The 14,823-nt window shown below is 49.1% G+C and overlaps 1 protein-coding gene across 14 annotated transcripts in view; it reads right to left on the bottom strand.

The window, feature by feature from the left end:
- Positions 1-14,823, bottom strand: part of KIF1B (kinesin family member 1B) — a 1,289,105-nt gene that overhangs the window by 210,154 nt on the left and 1,064,128 nt on the right. The window lies entirely within an intron of this gene.

Genomic DNA, 14,823 nt, shown 5'->3' with positions numbered 1-14,823 from the left:
CCCCAATACTGTATGATTCCATGCACTCTGTGGGCTACTTAGAGGACCCCCAGCATTGCTCTCACTAGTCTTCTAGAGTTTTCCGGGCAGCCTGCGCTGCTGACAGCCCTTAGACAGGTTTCTGCCCCACTGCTACTTGACCAGCTCAGGCAGGGGAAGACAGAACAACGAATTTCCTGTGGGAGTGGAAGGTAACACCCTCCCCCTTGGAAGTAGGAGCTACATGGCTTGGGAGGGGGAGCTTCCAAAAACCACTGGTATGCTTTGAAGGGCACATTTGGTGCCCTCCTTGCATAATCCAGTTGCTCTGGCGTGAAACTGGACAATGGAAAGCGGAGTGACCACTCCCCTGTCCATCACCACCAAGGGGTGGTGCCCAGAGCTCCTCTACGTGGCCACTTGGTTCTGCCATCTTAAATCCAAATGTGGGCAGAGGCCCCTGGGAGCACATGAGTGGCCAGATCAAGCATGTGACATCACAGCCCCCTCCTGATACGTGGTCACCCTGCTCTGTGACTAATCCCCCTTCTTGGGTTATTTAGGGTCTCCCTCTTGGGTGGGCTCTCAAATTAAATGTGCAAAATTCCAGCAGTACTCCTCTGCATCATTTACTTCATCTTCTGGCAACTGGAACCGCAACTGGACCCTCCAGGAACCGACAATCTGCAATTCCAGTGACGATTCCACTCCACAACATTGTTTCTCCTGCTCCTTCTAGCAACTGCAACATTTCACTGGCTGTGCATCCTCTGAGGGCAACAAGTCTTCAGCCTGCACAAGAAGTAACTCTAACTGGACTTAGGGCCAGATGTAGCAAGCCGTTTGCATGTCGCAAACTGCGGAAAACACAGTTTGCGCCATGCAAACGGCCTCCCGCGATGCTCATTCCCAAATTGCGAGTCGGTACCGACTCGCAATTCGGGAATGCGACTCGCAAATAGGAAGGGGTGTTCCCTTCCTATTTGCGACTCGCATCGCAATTCAGACTTGCTTTGTGACCGCGAATGCGGTCGCAAAGCAACTCGCAGTTACCACCAGTGTCACACTGGTGGTAACTCATTCGCAAAAGGGAAGGGGTCCCCATGGGACCCCTTCCCCTTTGTGAATGCCGACAAAAATATTTTTTCAGAGCAGGCAGTGGTCCTATGGACCACTGCCTACTCTGAAAAAACGAAACCAAATGGTTTCGGTATTTTTTTCATTTTGCAACTCTTTTTCCTGCAAAAAAAAAGAAAAAAAAAAAAAAAACGGCTTTATTTTATTTAATAAGCAGTCACAGACATGTAGGTCTGCTGACTTCAGCAGGCCACCATCCCTGTGAGTGCAGGGACTCACAATGGGGTCGCAAAAAGCGGCCCACCTCATTAATATTAATGAATGGGGTCTTTGCGACCCCATAGCGAGTCGCAGAAGGTGTCTGAGACACCATTCTGCATATGCTTTTGCGAGTCTGAAATTGCGAGTCACACCGACTCGCAAAAGCAAATTTGCTACATCTGGCTCTTAGTCCTCTTCTACTGCAGGTACTCTTCTGTCAGGAACCACCTTTGGTTTCTTCCAGTCTTGCACAGTCCTTTTCCAAAGTTCTCCTGTAGGTATGGGGGTAAAATCAGGTACTTATCTTCTCTCTCCTGGTCGCTGGGGGGGGGGGGGGGGAGGAAGCTCCCTGGTACTTACCTTTTGGGGTTCCTAGTTCCTTCAGCTCTCTCCTGCTGATTTCCACTTCCTTGGGTAGGGGACTGTCTTTCACATTCCACTTACTTAGTATATGGTTTGGTTTCCCCATAGGACCTTCGCTATTTACTATTGTTTGTACTATTTGCTATTGCTTACTATGCTAAACACTGACTTCTCATGTGTACATAAAAGTGTGTTTACTTACATACTATTGGAGTATTGCCTATAAACTATTCTAGTATTTGTGTTACTATAATAAAGTACCTTTATTTTTGTAACACTGTGAGGTTCTTTCATGTGTTTATGTGCTATGTGACTGTAGTGGTATTGCATAAGCTTTGCACGTCTCCTAGATAAGTATGAAAATTAGTTACTTACCTGTAACTGCAGTTCTCCAGTATTGGTATCTTTCATAGATTCACATGCTTGAATCATCCCCGTCGTCGAGGTGGGAGCCTCACGGTAAACTTAAATATATAAAAAGCAGTAAGTCAGTAAAAATAAAACCTGAATGTGCTTATCCACAGCTACCTCTAGAGAGCCCTGGCTTCCTAGACGCTGTCTACACCTCAATAATAGGGGATACCTGGACCTGGTATAAGGTGATAACCCCATAGGTGCTCACCACACACCAGACCAGCTTCCTTCAATGGGGTGTTGGCTGCCCATGTGGGGTAGAGTGCAGGATCTATCCCTGCAGTCCATCCCAAACAGCACGTGTCTCGTGGACAAGCCCTTGACCCACATGGCCAAAAGCTGTGAATGATGGTTGTTTGGAATGCTGCAGGGAGGTTGGATGTAGAGCTGGGCTGAAGGCCAGGCTGTGCGGCCAATCCAACGCTGTGCACAGCCAAACGGTTTACACAGCCAAAGAAGTTGTAACCTGCATGGCAGGCCTGGTTACATATGGTGAAAAAATGTATTTCACTTTATGTTAAAAAACAAAACAAACTAGAATTGCAATGAAAAAAATAAACCTAAAGGTTAAAGCGATATATTTACTACGTATGATCATAATATCTTGTTTTACATTTAAAAACCCAAAACTCAAAAATTCACAGAACAGAAACAAAGGTTAAAGTGACTGTAGGAAAGTGTGTCATTTGACATGGTCATAACCACCCCCTGCCTCCCCCCCCCCCCACACACAGTTTTTGCCTAGTTTCTGGTGAAAATTCAGCTAAAATTACACTGGGTTCCTGCTAACCAGGTTCCCAGTGCCAGATCTCTTTCCCCAAAACGGCACAGTCGTTTTATTCCCCGTTTAGCACCCACTGTAAGCCCCTAGTAAATGGTACCCCTGGTAAATGGTAACTAAAATCATAAGATATGGAAACATCTCATCCATGTTAATATGTCAATTGTGTCTCATAATCGACCAAATAATATTGAGTCTTTACCCAAAAGAAAACCAGTCTAGTACACGCAAATAGACCATGTTTTCATAGGAATACTATGAGGAAACACCTACTCTTTGCTAAAAGAACTATGTAAAGGACCACAGTAAAAAAAGGAAAAAGAAAAACCTTTAAGAGCATCACACATGATTGACAACATTAAAAATTAAAAAGAGCAAAGCAAAAAGACAGGGATTCATTACAATTTAGGTGAGCCATAACATATTTCACAACTTAAGACTCGTGGGAGTAACCGCATATAAGGAGACATAAACATTCAAAAACATGCAATAAGGAAAACCAATGTTAACAGTAATCCTTATTTAAGCCATATTATAAGAAAAGGGTATACGAATGGAGGTGCCCAACCAAGGTAAGTGTGTTAGAATCCCAAGGGCTGGGGGAGTAAGGAATTACCATAGGTAAGTATCAGAAATCCCACAGGCGCATGGCTGCAGCGTCATCATCAAACTGGGTGTACCACAGTCTAACACAAGACCGCTGTAGTTGGAATTTTCAGGATCAGGACCATTTCCAGAGGACCCCGAGAAGTCCAGCTGGCAGAAGAAAGGTTGGGTAGTGCCCCCACCAGTGGATACCCACAAAAGTAGAGTAACTACAACCGAGAGCCCAGGTGAATAGGGTTGAAGTGACGTCAGAAACCTTCATTGGAGTCAATTGGTGCCTCTCTTGTCCAGCTGCTGTGGTGACCCGTGGACCAGGTCAGTGGAACCCCACAGCGGGTTCCGAACTAGAAGAACCTGAAAAAGAAGGGGACAGTGTCCAGACCACTCAGTGATGTTCAGGCAGTGCACGTAGACAATGCCCACCCTTCTAGAGATGAAGTTCCTGCAGGTCGGTGAAAGAAGAAGTCCAGCTTTGGAGCCCAGGGGATGCAGGTAGATCCTTGGAGGTGGCCACAAGCTGTTTCATATCCGTCACTGGATTGCAGGAGGGACAGTGGTCAGCAGGACAACCAACAAGCATTGGCAAATGCATGGGAAGTTGCAGAGAAGTTTGCAGGTTTTTAGGGACCAGCAAAGCCCTAGAGACTCGACCCTTGGAGGGGAGTCAGGGCTGGCCCTCAGCACACCTGAAAGCCAGCAGGAACCGTTGGAGCCACGACAAGTGACCCTCTGGCAGCAGGCACAGTGAGACACAGGGAGGCCTCAGCAGCACAACAAAGTAGAAGTCCCACGCTGCAGGAGTTGCAGAGTGGAAGCGGAACTTGGCGTTGCAGAGTGCTGGAGGCTAGGGATTTTTGGAGTTTGAAGATCTCCTAGAGGAAGAGTCAACAAGCCTTGGTAAGAGAAACAGTCACTGTGCACAGGGGTTACGCTCCTGTGGTTGCAGCAAGGGCCCACAATCTCCCAAGCTGGTAAGAAAACAAGTTGAACCCGGAGAGCACAGAACCACATTTTGCAGAGCCTCTTGATGTCCATGGGACAGCAGGAATCACCAGCCGATCGTTGTCGTCTGAAGATGCCTGCGGATGCAGGGGAGTGACTCCTTCACTCCAAGGGAGATTCATTCTTGCTTCTTGATGCAAACAGAATCCTTGTGACCCTGGAGGATGCACAACCACGGATGTTGCAGAAATCTTTCAGGAGCTGGAGAACAATGTTGCAGTGGGGGCCCTCCCAACTGCATACAGTCTTGTTTCAATTTCTAAGGCAGACCAGCAGCGGTTCCAGAGGCCAGGCGCAGAAGATGTCTTGCAGAGAGTTCCTTATAGAGTCGTGCTTGACGAATCTGGGGACCCAACCTCATGGGAGCCCTTAAATAAACCTAAAAAGGGATTGGACACTGTCTGTGGTAATTCAACTATCAGAGGGGCCAGGGATGTCACTGGTAGGAAAATGCCTCTCATGGCATGGTTACCCCCTACCTTTTTGCCTTCTGTTGATGCTACTTATGATTGAAAGTGTGCTGGGACCCTGCTAACTAGGCCTCAGCCCCAGTGTTCTTTCCCTAAACTGTACCTTTGCTTCCACAATTGGCAGAGCCCTGGCACCCAGATAAGTTCCTCGTAAATGGTACCCCTGGTACCAAGGGCCCTAATGCCAGGGAAGGTCTCTAAGGGCTGCAGCATGTATTATGCCACCCTAAGGACCCCTCACTCAGCACATGCACACTGCCTCTCAGCTTGTGTGTGCTGGTGGGGAGAACATGACTAAGTCCACACTCCCCTCAGAGTGCCATGCCCACACCCCAGGGCCTGTGGCATAGGTAAGTCACCCCTCTAGCAGGCCATACAGCCCTAAAGCACGGTGCACTATACACAGGATGAGGGCATAGTTGCATGAGCACTATGCCCCTACAGTGTCTAAGCCAAATCTTAGACATTCTAAATGCAGGGTAGCCATAAAGAGTATATGGTCTAGGAGTCTGTCAAACACAAACTCCACAGTTTCAAAATGGCTACAATGAATTCTGGGAAGTTTGGTATCAAATTTCTCAGCACAATAAATCCATACTGATGTCAGTGTGGGATTTATTGAAAAATGCACACAGAGGGCATCTTAGAGATGCCCCCTGTATACCAGTCCATTTCCTAGTGTTAGGCTGACCAGTTCCTGCCAGACTGCCACATCCAGGCGGGTTTCTGGCCACATGGGGAGAGTGCCTTTGTTATTCTGTGGCCAGGAACAAAGCCTGTACTGGGTGGAGGTGCTTCTCACCTCCCCCTGCAGGAACTGTAACACCTGGCGGTGAACCTCAAAGGCTCATGCCTTTTGTTACAGCACGCCAGGGCATCCCAGGTAGTGGAGATGTCCGCCCCTCCTGCCACTGCCCCCACTTTTGGCGGCAAGGCTGGAAGAGATAATGAGAAAAACAAGTCACCACCCACCAGTCAGGACAGCCCCTAATGTGTCCTGAGCTGAGGTGACCCCTGTCTTTAGAAAGTCTCCATTGTGAGATTGGAGGATTCCCCCAATAGGATTAGGGATGTGCCCCCCTCCCCTCAGGGAGGAGGCACAAAGGGTGTAGCCACCCTCCAGGACAGTAGCCCTTGGCTACTGCCCTCCTGACCTAAATACACACCTAAATTCAGTATTTAGGGGCACCCCAGAACCCAGGAAATCAGATTCCTGCAACCTGAAACAAGAAGGACTGCTGACCTGAAAGCCCTGCAGAGATGACGGAGACGACAACTGCTTTGGCCCCAGCCCTACCGGCCTGTCTCCAGACTCAAAGAACCTGCACAGCCACGCATCCGACCGGGACCAGCGACCTCTGAAGCCTTAGAGGACTGCCCTGAACCAAAGGACCAGGAAACTCCAGTGAACAGCGGCTCTGTTCAGAAACAGCAACAACTTTGCAACTTTTACAGACCTCACTCTTCCCACCGGAGGCGTGAGACTTCACCCTCTGTATGTGACACCCCCGGCTCGAGCTTCAGAGAACCAACACTACAGGGAGGACTCCCAGGCGACTGCGACCTCGTGAGTAACCCAAGACGACCCCCCTAGACCCCGCATGCAGAGAGAATCCAGAGGCTCCCCCTGACCGCGACTGCCTGTAACAAGGAACCCAACGCCTGGACCAAGCACTGCACCCGCAGCCCACAGGACCAGAAGGAACGGAACTCCAGTGCAAGAGTGACGCTCAGGCGACCCTCTGCCTAGCCCAGTCGGTGGCTGGCCCGAGAAGCCCCTCTGTGCCCTGCCTGCACTGCTAGAGTGACCCCCAGGTCACTCCATTGATTTCTATTACAAACCAGACGCCTGCTTTGCACACTGCCCCGGCCGCCCCTGTGCCGCTGAGGGTGTGTTATTTGTGCCTGCTTGTGTCCCCCCAGTGCTCTACAAAACCCCCCTGGTCTGCCCTCCGAAGACGCAGGTACTTACCTGCTGGCAGACTGGGACCGGAGTACCCCTGTTCTTCACAGGCGCCTGTGTGTTTTGGGCTCCACTTTGACCTCTGCACCTGACCGGCCCTGTGCTACTGGTGTGGTAACTTTTGGGTTGCCTTGAACCCCCAATGGTGGTCTGCCTATGCCCAGGAACGTGAACTTGTAAGTGCCTTACTTACTTGAAAAACTAACCATTACTTACCTCCCCCAGGAACTGTTGATCTTTGCACTGTGCCCACTTTTAAACTAGCTTATTGTCATTTTAACTAAAACTGTGTATGTTACTGCTCCAATTCAAAGTCCCTAACTTGCTTGTGTGGAGTAGCTTGCATTTTATGTATTTACTTCAAATCTTGAATCTTGGGGTTCTAAAATAAATAAAATTAAAATAAATTCTAGATAAAAACTATTGACCTGGAGTTAAGTCTTTGAGTGTGTGTTCCTCATTTATTGCCTGTGTGCGTACAACAAATGCTTAACACTACCCTCTGATAAGCCTACTGCTCAACCACACTACCACAAAATAGAGCATTAGAATTATCTAATTTTGCCACTAACTTACCTCTAAGGGGAACCCTTGGACGCTGCACACTATCTCTTACTTTGAGATAGTACATACAGAGCCAACTTCCTACACCACCTACCAGTGCAGGAGTGACCATCAGGCGGCCCTTATCCTAGCCCAGTTGGTGGCTGACCCGAGAAGCCCCCCTGTGCCCTGCCTGCATCGCCAGAGTGACCCATGGGTCCCTCCATTGTTTTCTACGGCAAACCCAACACCTACTTTGCACACTGCACCCAGCGGCCCCTGTGCTTCTACAGAGGCGCCTATGTGTTTTGGGGCCTCCTTTGACATCTGCACCTGACTGGCCCTGTGCTGCTGGTGTGGTGGCTCTGGGGTTGCCTTCAACCCCCAATGGTGGGCTTCCTATGCCCAGGAGACTGAACTTGTAAGTGCTTTACTTACTTGAGAAACTAACCCATACTTACCTCCCCCAGGAACTGTTTATTTTTGCATTGTGTCCAATTTTAAAATAGTTATTTGCCATTTTAACCAAAACTGTGTGTACTACTGTTTTAAATCAAAGTGCTATACTTACCTGTGTGAAGTACCTTATAATTTATGTACTTCCCTAAAATGTGAATCTGGTGGTTCTAAAAATAAATTAAGAAAAAACCTATTGGCCTGGAGTTAAGTCTTTCAGTGTGTGTTCTCATTTATTGCCTGTGTGTGTACAACAAATGCTTAATACTACCCTCTGATAAGCCTACTGCTCGACCACACTACCACAAAATAGAGCATTAGTATTATCCATTTTTGCCACTATCAACCTCTAAGGGGAACCCTTGGACTCTGTGCAAACTATCTCTCACTTAGAGGTAGCATTTACAGAGCCAACTTCCCACAGATACAGTCTAAACTTACTGACCCCAGGCAAAAAGTGAGGGCACCTATGCCAGAAATATGCAACTTTCCTACAGTAGTCACTCACAAAACCAGTCTCTTTATATCATCCAAAATAAACAAAGTTACAAGATCCCCTCGAGGTATCTTACTAGTACCAAAACAATCAGTCGACTATCATACAGGCAATCCAGATCATTGTATTTTTTATGTTTTATCTATGGGTTTGACCCCCTCTTTGTACATATATATATATATAGCATTTTTTCTATATTTATTGCACCTAGTTTGTTTTGGCACACTGTCTTTCACTGTGCCATCACTTGGAGCACCTTCATCGTTTGATGAATCCTTTGAATGTCCTTTGGTGTTAAAATATACATAATGTTGAGACGCATAAAGTTGTGTTCACTGCTGAGTCTGTAAGAACAGGATTGACATTTATATATGGTTTTGAAATACCAATAACAATACAATTTGTTTCTTATTGCATTTTTTTCCTGGTAAAACACTTGTTTGTTGATGATTGTATTACCCATGTAGTATGGATTACAGGGTGCCCAATTTCTTGCCTGCATCTGTCACTACTGTCAGATCTGGTTGGGGAAGGGAGAAGGGTCTTCTGCTGACCCAATCACGGTTCATTAACCTTCATTGCAGATCTTCTGTAGTTCTCTCTGAGATCTGGACCATGTCAGAGAAATTCCCCCCATGCTGTGCCCACTGGAACTTAAGGTCCCACTGCAGGGCCCACATATTCCGGCAGGCATAAATTACAAGCAGGATGCAGGAGGCCATGAGGCCCAGCAGCCTCAGAGTCAGTCTCACGGAAACCCAGGATAGAGGCCGAAACATCGGTATCATTGCCTGAATATCCTGGACTCACCATGTGGGGGGTAAGTCGAAACGTACAAGTTACTTATCTTTGGTAACAAAATATATGGTAGAGACATATTCTAGCTGCAGATTCCTTACCTTAGAATTTTCCCCAGGCGTCAGACAGGATCTGGAGATTTTTTCTTTGAGCAATACACCTGTGCGTCAGTAGGTGGCATCGGTCAACTCCGCAGGCATCGTTATCGCCGTGATGACATCGGGAGTAGTGCATAGACGCTGCCTCAGTGAAGTGACATCAGTTTCTTTTAACGACTTTCCACTCCAAAGCACAGAGCCACTAAGAACACTGAGATTGGTGAGCCAGAGTTAAGAACCCGAATAGGGAATCCCTGTCCTTAGAAATCAGTTAGCAGGCGGGGAGGACGGGTTGGCCGGTAAGGAATCTGCAGCTAAAATATGTCTCTACTAGATATTTAATTAACAAAGATAAGTAATTTGTACATCCAATAAAGACTTCTAGTTGCAGATTCCTTACCTTAGTATAGGTACCCAAGCAATGCCATCCTCGGAGGTAGGCTGCGACCCACGATCATACTAGAAAGTCCTGCAGGACTGAACAACCAAAATAGCTGTTCCGACGGACCTGACTGTCCAGGCAGTAATGTTTAAAAAACGTGTGCAGGGATGCACACGAAGCTGCCTGGCAGATATCTAGGACAGGAACTCCGCTTGTTAACACAGTGGAAGCAGCAGTTGCTCTGGTGGAATGAGCATGCAAGCCCCCAGAGGGTTGGTTCTTGGCCAAAGCGTGGCTCATCTTGACGCAAAGAAGTACCCATCGAGAGATAATATGTTTTTGCACCCACATATCCAACAGAGTAGATCATCCACCTTGAAATCTTTGGTATGATTTAGATAGAACGCCAATGCTCTTTTTGGGTCCAGACGGTGGAGTCTCTCGTCCTCATGAGAAGGATGTGGGGGTGCGTAAAAAGTAGGGAAGGTGATGGACTGGCCTACATAAAAAGGCTTAACAACCTTGGGAAGGAAGGAAGCCCTAGTGTGCAATACCACTTTGTCAGGGTGCACAGACAAGTATGGGGGCTTTGAAGAAAGAGCTTGAAGCTCACTTACTCTGCGAGCAGAAGTGATGGCAACAAGAAAGACATTCTTGAAAGTGAGGAGCCGCAAAGGGCAATTGTGTCTCGGCTCAAAGAGAGTACACATTAAGTAAGTAAGGACAACACTGAGGTCCCACTGAGGCATGATAAATGGAGAGGGAGAAAATAAATGGGTGAGACCCTTAAGGAATGGATTGACAATAGAAGACTTAAAGAGGGAGGGCAGATCAGGTAACCTAAGAAAGGCCAAAACAGACGATAAATACCCTTTAAGGGTGCCCAAAGCAGAGCCATGCTGGGCTAAGGAAGAATGAACAAAAGAACCTCAGAAAGAGGAGTCGAGAGGGGATTAACAGATTTGTTGGTACACCATGCCACAAATTTATGCCAGCGACAGGCGTATAACGTTTTAGTTGAGGGATGCCTGGCTGCCAAGATAAAGTCACAGACTTCGGGTGGAAGGTCAAAAGTCATCAACTGCCGCTGCTCAATCTCCACGCATGAAGGTGGAGATTGGACAGGTTTGGGTGAAGAGCCCCTGCCTGATGCAATGAAAGATCCCCCCGAAGAGACAGTGAGTGGAGGATTGGTGGCCATGCTCAATATCTCTGAATACCATACTCTTCGTGCCCAGTCTGGAGCCACCAAGATTACTTGGGCCCGGTCGTTCCTGATCTTCTTGAGAACTCTGGGCAGAAGTGGTATAGGCGGTAAGGAGGCCGGAGTTCCACTTGAGACGAAAAGCGTCTCGAGCGAGTGCTGCCTTGAAAACTCCATCGCACAAAACAGCTGACATTGCGCTTTCTCTGCGGAGACAAACGGATCTAACCAAAGCTCTCCCCCCTGCTGAAACAGACCTTGCGCCACCTCTGGATGGAGACGCCATTCGTGACTGGCTACGCATCGACGCCTGAGTTCATCTGCTATGGCGTTCAGAGAGCCTGCCAGATGTTGAACCACCAGGGTAATGTCCTGATGTTCCAGCCATTTCAAGAGGCGTAGTGCCTCCTGACAAAGGATCCAGGACCCTACTGCACCTTGTTTGTTGCAGTACCACATAGCAGTAGTGTTGTCTATGAACACTTGCACTACTTTAGCTTTGAGAGAAGGAAGAAGTGCTTTTAATGCAAGCCTGATCACCCAAAGTTCCAGAAGATTGATAAGGAGCCCAGATTACTCCGGAGACCAGAGGCCTCTGATCACCGCCTCTCCCATGTGGCTTCCTCTACCCAGAAGTGAAGCATCTCTCACCATGGATAGATCTGGCTGGGTAAGGGAGAGGGATGTGCCGTGGACCCAATGTGGATTCAAAAGCCATCACTGCAAGTCTTTCGCAGTCCCCTCGGAGACCTGGACCATGTCGGAGAGATTTCCCTGATGCTGCGCCCACTGGACCGCACTGCAGAACCCCCAATATGCCGTCTGGCATGTGTCACTAGCAGGATGCAGGAGGCCATGAGCCTCAGAGTCAGTATCACTGAAACCCAAGACGGAGGCTGAAAGATCGGAATCTTAGCCTTAATATCTTGGACTCGCTTTTCAGGAGGATAAGCTGGAAACTGCACTGTATCCAGAACAGCTCTGTTGAAAGGGAGCATCTGAGAGGGAGTCAGGTGTGACTTTGGCATGTTTATACTGAACCCCAGTGTGTGCAGGAGGCTCGCCGTAGTCTGAAGGTGAGAGATGACTTTCTGGGGCAAGCCTGCCTTCAACAGCCAGTTGTCGAGGTAGGAAAAGACTGAAACCCCTGACCTGCGTAGATGAGCTGCAACCACCGCCATCCCTTTTGTGAACACCCCAGGGACACTGGTAAGGCCGAAGGTGATCACGTTAAACTGAAAGTGCTTGTGACCTACCACGAATCGCAGGTAACGTCTGTGGGCAGGCAGGGTGGGAATGTGGAAATAAGCATCCTGCAAGTCAAACGCTACCACCCAGTCTCCTGGGTCCAAGGCAGACAAGACCTGAGCCAGGGTATGCATTTTGAATTTCTCCTTCTTGAGGAAGTAGTTGAGGTCCCGAAGGTTTACGATAGGACGTAAGCCCTTATTTTTTTGGGGCACCAGAAAGTAACGGAAATAACAATCACAACCTACTTCTGACGCAGGGACCTTCTTTATTTTTTTGTTCTCATTGTGTTCCACCTAAGGCTAAGGGGGCCGTGGGTACACCCCGTAAGGTAGAGGCCAGCCAACTCCAGGTAACCCCCCCCCCCCCCTCGCAACACACCCTCCGCCCACCAGTCACTCAGGTCCAAGGTGACGAACCCCACACAAATGACACAGAGCAACTGCCTTGCCCGGCAGTCTCATAACCAGGTGAAACCTTGTGGAAATCTTAATCATGGGACTCGTTCCGTATAAACTCAAAACCAGGTCCATATTGTAGTCAGAAAGGTCTATCTTTTGACAACTATTTTCCCACAGTAACCAAAATTAATCTCTTCTACTAGGGAGGCCACTACGTTCTAGGCAGCACAAGCCATTTACTGCAGTCAGCCATTCCTGTACAGTGGGAGCCGATGAAAAAATCCACTTTAAACAAATTAGGGACCTTCTCTATGGCTCCCTTGGCCAAAAGAGCTGTGACTTCCTGGTGGAGAAGTGCCAAATGATCCTCTGGAAGATGGCTGACTGATGGAGGCATGGCTGGTGGGGCAGATTCGAAGGGGAGAGAGTAGCCCCTTTGAACTATCTGCAAAACCCAACTGTCTGTAGTGATGGATTCATTGTGTAGCAGGTGATGGCGAATCCTGCCGCCAACTGGATCAGAGAGAGGGGACGGGCTGGGTGGGTTTGGAGGCTGCAGCGAAGGTAAGGGTGGACTGGGCAGACCTCTGGTTCCCTGTCCAATGCGGGATGCCGTGTCCCCGGCCACGCAGCGGCTGAACAGCATGGGTGGAACGATGGTTGGGATGGGAAGCAACAGGGAGCCCCTTCCCTGGCCACGAAAGGCGGACTGCTGGGGGCAAGTGGCAGTGGAAAGGCCACGGGACCGGGCCGTAGCCCGGGAGTCCTTGCACCTCTCCAAAGCCGAGTCCACCTTGTCTCCAAAGAGACTGGAGTCATCAAAGGGCATGTCCATAAGAGACTGTTGGACATCCCCCAAAAAAACAGAAGTATACAACCAGACGTGGTGCCTCACCGGCACCGTTGTTGCAACCGATCTGCCTAGCGAGTCGGTCATGTTCAGCCAACATCTGATTGTGAACTTCGCCACATATCTCCCATCGTTGCCAGCTTGGGAGACAATAGCATGGTCCTCCTCCGGTATATGTGACAGAACTTGCGCGACCATATCCCACAGAGAGTGGGTATAGCAGCCCAAAAGGCATGCAGTGTTCATAGCCCGCAGCACAAGACTGGAAGAAGAAAACATCTTCTTCCCAAATTGTTCCAGCCTTTTTGATTCCCTATCCAGGGGTGCGGAAGGGAATGCGCCCAAGGAAGAGGAAGCCTGTATGACAAGAACTTCAGGCGTAGGGTGTTGGGACAGGAATTTAGGGTCGTTCGGGGCGGGCTGATGCGGCATGCAATAGTCCTGTTCACAGGAGCCCCTGTGTTGGGTCTGGACCAAGTACCCAAGAGGACATCGGTGAGGGCTTCATTGAATGATAGAAGGGGTTCAAATGTGGAAGCCACTGGCTGAAGCACCTCCGTCTGGAGATTTGACCTCACCTGAACAGTAGGCAACTCAAGGCCAAGGACCTCAGCCCCCATAATGACCACCACAGAATATGTTGCTCTCTCCGCCGTAGCCACGGTAGGAGTAGACAGGATGACAGCATCTGCAGAAGTGTCTAGGCTCTTGTCTCGCCCCACTGCTGTGCCCAGTCCAAATTAGAGTAATCCTGGTATTCATAAAGGTCCAGGGACCCCTCCAATCTTTCACGGAATTCGTACCCATAAGAAAAAGGGTCCGAATTCAACCAGGGGTGAGTAGGCCCCATCTAAGACAGAGACAGAGTTGTCAGGGATGAGGATTGGGTTGACAGGAGCATCAACAATTCAACTGGTGCCGGGGAAGGTCTCAGTGGTAGGTCTGGCGTCGGTGCGGATCCGAGAGCGGTTTCAGAGGGGACCTTGGTGGCTGGAGCCAAAGCTGTAGGCGCAGAACCCAAAGACGCCCCCTAACAAACCCCTTGCGCCCAAAGGCACAGTAGCTGGGTCAGCCTGCCCAGAAATGAGGGGCATGGCCTCATAAAACTCCTTCAATTGGGCAGGGGTCGCTCTGGCTCCCGGAAATTCGGGAAAGCAAGGAGCAGGCCCAAAAGGAGGCTCCGAAGATGGAGGCCTCGAGCTCTGACGCTCCTTCTGCGTCGCATCAGCCAAGCGACGGGGTGAAGTTGACGGGACCGCTTCGACTTCCTCTTCTTCTTACCTTGGCCTGAAGATTTAGAGGAAGAAGAATTGTGGTGGCTCCGCAAGTGGTCTCGAGACCTTCCCCTTGAGCGAGACCAGGTCCTATGTGGAGGCGAGCGCCGGGCCGCCATGAGCATGAGGGATCGCTCCTTCAAGGACTTCGGGTGCA

Source organism: Pleurodeles waltl, chromosome 6 (genome assembly GCF_031143425.1).
Source record: "Pleurodeles waltl isolate 20211129_DDA chromosome 6, aPleWal1.hap1.20221129, whole genome shotgun sequence".
Taxonomy (NCBI): Eukaryota; Metazoa; Chordata; class Amphibia; order Caudata; family Salamandridae; genus Pleurodeles; species Pleurodeles waltl.
This window is presented reverse-complemented; position numbering and strand designations above follow the sequence as displayed.